Below are 6,000 nucleotides of genomic sequence, written 5' to 3'. Positions count from 1 at the left end.
AGTTCCCTCTGAAAGAAGAAAGAAGCTTTGATTCACACTCACACTCATGAATAATGCATGGTTAGACAGTGAGTTCACTACCATTCTCACGCTCTCTTTCTCGCTCTCTGACTCTCTCTCTCTTTCTCTCTTTCTTTCTTTCTTTCTTTCTTTCTTTCTTTCTTTCTTTCTTTCTTTCTTTCTTTCTTTCTTTCTTTCTTTCTTTCTTTCTCTCTCTCGCTCTCTCTCTCTCTCTCTCTCTCTCTGTCTCTCTCTCTCTCTCTCTCTCTCTCTCTCTCTGTCTCTCTCTCTCTCTCGCTCTCTCTCTCAGTCTCTCTCTCTCTCTCTCTCTCTCTCTCTCTCTCTCTCTCTCTCTCTCTCTCTGTCTCTCTCTCTCTCTCTCTCTCTCTCAGTCTCTCTCTCTCTCTCTCTCTCTCTCTCTGTCTCTCTCTCTCTCTCTCTCTCTCTCTCTCTCTCTCTTTCTTTCTCTCTCTCTCTCTCTCTCTGCTCTCTCTCTCTCTTTCTTTCTTTCTTTCTCTCTCTCTCTCTCTCTCTCTCTCTCTCTCTCTCTCTCTCTCTCTCTCTCTCTCTCTCTCTCTCTCTCTCTCTCTCTCTCTCTCTCTCTCTCTCTCTCTCTCTGTCTCTCTCCTGTCAGATCACAGGCAAACTGGGGAGGCTTGGGTAATATGGGACAGCTCTCTCTCCCCTGTCAGATCACAGACTCACTGGGAGACTAGGGTAATGTGGGACATCACCTCCAGCACAGAGCTCAGTGGTGAGGACTACTGAGCATTAAAGCACACATCAGCTGGAAGACATTCCCTCACTGTAGCTATCCACTGAGGAGGGAGCTAGCTATCATGAAGACCTGACAGGAGTAGTGAAGCTCAAGCTAACAGCTCAAACTGCCCTGAATTAGCCTGGTCTCAGATGTTCTTCTTTTTTTCAGTTGTAGTTTTTATTGTTTCCTTTCACAAGATAGCAATACAGTTTGACCATTCAGTCTAACCCTGGAAAACGGTTTGGACAGTTCCTCATCAAAATACAGAAATATATTGTATAAACAAACAAAGTAAGTCGTGTAAATCTGATATATGGTGACAGTGAGGATATAAAACTCTCTGTAGTTGAGTTACGCAGCTTGTGATGTCTCCGTGGAGGATGAATAGGACATGGAATTGGTGTGGCTGTTTCTTTCTGGGTCAAGGAGACTAGCAACTGAAAAAAGATTGTTTTGTAGAGCAGTGCAGTAAGTGAACACAGAGGCTGGTGTTGAACATCCATCCATCCTGGCCTGTGTGGAAGATTGGGTCCATCTAGATCAGTGGTATTCTGACCCCATTTGTTTCCCAAGAATAACTCACGACCCCACCCCACACCAAATCTAATGACACAACTTTAAATTGTCAATTTTTACATCAACAAATAACCTTAAAATGAAAAGAAACCAGCAATGAATACATTTACTCAAATAAAATTGGCAACCTCACTGCAGTTACCTGGGGTCGTGACCCTGTCTTTGAATACCACTGATCTAGATGATGGAGGAGGCTGGTGACCATCCATCCATCCTGAGCTGTGTGGAGGATGAGCGGAAAGACTTGTTGGCAGGGTGGACCTCATTCATGCAGTGTATATACCACTTACCGTTGCAGATGCTTTTATCCAAAGTACAGTAGAGTACAGTACAGTAGAGTACAGTAGAGTACAGTACAGTACAGTACAGTACAGCAGAGTAGAGTAGAGTAGAGTACAGTAGAGTACAGTAGAGTAAAGTCCAGTAGAGTAAAGTACAGTACAGTAGAGTAAAGTACAGTACAGTAGAGTAAAGTACAGTAAAGTACAGTAAAGTACAGTAGAGTACAGTAGAGTAGAGTAGAGTACAATAGAGCACAGTACAGTAAAGTACAGTAAAGTACAGTAGAGTAGAGTAGAGTACAATAGAGTACAGTACAGTAAAGTACAGTAAAGTACAGTAGAGTAGAGTAGAGTACAGTAGAGTACAGTAGAGTACAGTAGAGTAAAGTCCAGTAGAGTAAAGTACAGTACAGTAGAGTAAAGTACAGTACAGTAGAGTAAAGTACAGTAAAGTACAGTAAAGTACAGTAAAGTACAGTAGAGTACAGTAGAGTAGAGTAGAGTACAATAGAGCACAGTACAGTAAAGTACAGTAAAGTACAGTAGAGTAGAGTAGAGTACAATAGAGTACAGTACAGTAAAGTACAGTAAAGTACAGTAGAGTAGAGTAGAGTAGAGTAGAGTACAGTAGAGTACAGTAGAGTAAAGTCCAGTAGAGTAAAGTACAGTACAGTAGAGTAAAGTACAGTACAGTACAGTAAAGTACAGTAGAGTACAGTAGAGTAGAGTAGAGTACAGTAGAGTACAGTACAGTACAGTAGAGTAGAGTAGAGTAGAGTAGAGTAGAGTAGAGTAGAGTAAAGTACAGTACAGTAGAGTAAAGTACAGTAGAGTACACAGTGGCAATCTTTGCATGTAAATGTTGGTGGGACAAAAAAAATAAAATGTTTTAGATGCATGCCAGCAAAGCCACTACACAACACAGCACAACACAAAAAAATACATTAATTGCACTATAACGGTGACAAACGGTGCCCACAAACTGTTACGGCCTACATAAAGCTGTCCCAACAGCAGAGTCCCAACAGCAGTCCCAACACCTTACCACTGCTACACCTGGCTATCAGCGGAGCCTTGTCTGGCAGCGAAACAGTTCATTAATCCTCATTTACTGCCTTTAAAAAAAAACATAGCTGATATGGCTGACTTGCTTAATAAACAAATGTGGTTTCTGCTGACAATTGAGATGCACAAACTATGGCATAAGGGAACGATGAGCGGATAAGAGGCAACTCTACTGTACTCTACTGTAATAAATACAAATATAAATACAAATCCGTAATTTCGATTAAGACAATAATGAAAGAGCTAAGAACTATATGTTCAGCACTTTTGAAATGTACAGCGACAGAATTCAGAACATGGGCCGTTCTTACAGTGTTCTCCCTGTACACCAAGTCAGAACCATAGGATAAATAAAGGGGGCATATAAGCAGACAATGATAGCTCTTAAAATATTCGATGATGACATTCTCTAAAACAGGCTATAGGCTACATGTGCACCACCAAGTCAGAACAGTAGGCTAAGTTATGAGGGGAAAAGGGACCAAATTATTAGGGTGAGGCACATGGGCTACTAACAGCTTACTACACAACATACACTTAGTATTACTTTCTTTGCTACAGTATACATACAGTGGGGAGAACAAGTATTTGATACACTGCCGATTTTGCAGGTTTTCCTACTTACAAAGCATGTAGAGGTCTGTAATTTTTATCATAGGTACACTTCAACTGTGAGAGACGGAATCTAAAACAAAAATCCAGAAAATCACATTGTATGATTTTTAAGTAATTGATTTTCATTTTATTGCATGACATAAGTATTTGATACATCAGAAAAGCAGAACTTAATATTTGGTACAGAAACCTTTGTTTGCAATTACAGAGATCATACGTTTCCTGTAGGTCTTGACCAGGTTTGCACACACTGCAGCAGGGATTTTGGCCCACTCCTCCATACAGACCTTCTCCAGATCCTTCAGGTTTCGGGGCTGTTGCTGGGCAATACGGACTTTCAGCTCCCTCCAAAGATTTTCTATTGGGTTCAGGTCTGGAGACTGGCTAGGCCACTCCAGGACCTTGAGATGCTTCTTACGGAGCCATTCCTTAGTTGCCCTGGCTGTGTGTTTCGGGTCGTTGTCATGCTGGAAGACCCAGCCACGACCCATCTTCAATGCTCTTACTGAGGGAAGGAGGTTGTTGGCCAAGATCTCGCGATACATGGCCCCATCCATCCTCCCCTCAATACGGTGCAGTCGTCCTGTCCTCTTTGCAGAAAAGCATCCCCAAAGAATGATGTTTCCACCTCCATGCTTCACGGTTGGGATGGTGTTCTTGGGGTTGTACTCATCCTTCTTCTTCCTCCAAATACGGCGAGTGGAGTTTAGACCAAAAAGCTATATTATTGTCTCATCAGACCACATGACCTTCTCCCATTCCTCCTCTGGATCATCCAGATGGTCATTGGCAAACTTCAGACGTGCCTGGACATGCACTGGCTTGAGCAGGGGGACCTTGCGTGCGCTGCAGGATTTTAATCCATGACGGCGTAGTGTGTTACAAATGGTTTTCTTTGAGACTGTGGTCCCAGCTCTCTTCAGGTCATTGACCAGGTCCTGCCGTGTAGTTCTGGGCTGATCCCTCACCTTCCTCATGATCATTGATGCCCCACGAGGTGAGATCTTGCATGGAGCCCCAGACCGAGGGTGATTGACCGTCATCTTGAACTTCTTCCATTTTCTAATAATTGCGCCAACAGTTGTTGCCTTCTCACCAAGCTGCTTGCCTATTGTCCTGTAGCCCATCCCAGCCTTGTGCAGGTCTACAATTTTATCCCTGATGTCCTTACACAGCTCTCTGGTCTTGGCCATTGTGGAGAGGTTGGAGTCTGTTTGATTGAGTGTGTGGACAGGTGTCTTTTATACAGGTAACGAGTTCAAACAGGTGCAGTTAATACAGGTAATGAGTGGAGAACAGGAGGGCTTCTTAAAGAAAAACTAACAGGTCTGTGAGAGCCGGAATTCTTACTGGTTGGTAGGTGATCAAATACTTATGTCATGCAATAAAATCGGCAGTGTATCAAATACTTTATACTTCATTTATGCAGCAGCATACAATACATTTTTGGACTCACTGTTCTGCTGTGCTCACTTGAAGAGTGGGCAAATTTTGTCATGAATCTTTGTCATCAAAGTCTGGCATTCTCTGGATTTATGGGGCTTTCAAGACAACTGGGAACTCTGAAAAAAACAAGGTTGAATCATGATGTCAGTGATCTTCATGTCAGAGTTCTAGAATGAGGCCAGGGTTCCTGACTTGGAATTCCGAGTTGGATGACCGTTCAAAAAGTATTTTCCCAGTCGGAGCTCGTTTTTTTATGAGTTCCCAGTTGTCTTGAACTCACTGGAGTCTGAGATTTCACAGTTCCGAGTTTCCAGTTGTTTCAACCTTTTCCGGCCTATGGTGTTGCGTGTGAATGTTTATCCTTTTAAGCTTGGAAAAGAGACCCTTAAACCCAGACTTGGACCACACACCCTCTCCACCGAATAGCAGGCAGGGGAAGCAAAATAGTGCTGATATCTTCCAAATCACTCATTATTGAATTTGTGATTTCCAACTTGTTGTGTAATGTTTATGTCCAATGGCCAATGAGCACCGATATGTTTTATCTATAATTTCGCTTCATATGACAATGATTGAAAAGGATTTGTCAACGCGATTCATGATGATGACTGCTTGTCTAGCTTACTAGCTAAGATTTTGAAAGTGTGATGTTGATATGATCAGTCCAATCAAAGCTACGGTAGGTATAACTTGATTTGACGTCATTTTATCTGTGGCCAATGACCTTGAGCCTTCTTGGATGGGCACTTCTAATGTAACTCTATGGCAGCACCGAAGGGGGCTTGAACTTTCTAGCTCTCCCTGTAGATTTTGCGGTGACGTAGTGTCCCCATGAGTGACAGAACAATGAGTCAATCATGGCGCAACTAGAGAAGATTACTAACCCCTATGCTCTGTATTTTCCGGTGGCTGCCACTGATTTGTTCATACTATGGTTTGTATGATGACTTCTATGTGCTGACGTCAGAGCAGCAAGTTCTTGGCACAAGTGTGTGTGTAGTGCTGTGAAACAGATGGCTATATACTTGTAATGCTGCCATGCTGGAGGAGGGAGGAGGACATTCATTCAATTGTTTAATTTTTGTGTGATTAGTATACTCCCCTGGCAAGACGGCAAGGAGTGTAGTTCTGAGTATTACAGATGTCGGATCTTAATTTGATCACTCTTTTGTTGCTGAGAATTTTCCTGCAAATGAGGAAATGCAAACTTGTAGTATATTTGAGTTTTAAAAAGGCTTCTAAAGTTTGTAATTTCCA

General features: G+C 42.4%; 1 protein-coding gene across 1 annotated transcript in view; it reads left to right on the top strand.

Annotated features, from left to right (window-relative positions):
- Nucleotides 1-6,000, top strand: part of LOC311102362 (metabotropic glutamate receptor 1-like) — a gene marked incomplete at both ends in the record, with an annotated part of 30,353 nt that overhangs the window by 10,815 nt on the left and 13,538 nt on the right. The window lies entirely within an intron of this gene.

The sequence above is a fragment of the Coregonus lavaretus genome (genome assembly GCF_964263955.1).
Source record: "Coregonus lavaretus genome assembly, chromosome: 27".
In the NCBI taxonomy this organism is placed as follows: domain Eukaryota; kingdom Metazoa; phylum Chordata; class Actinopteri; order Salmoniformes; family Salmonidae; genus Coregonus; species Coregonus lavaretus.
This window is presented reverse-complemented; position numbering and strand designations above follow the sequence as displayed.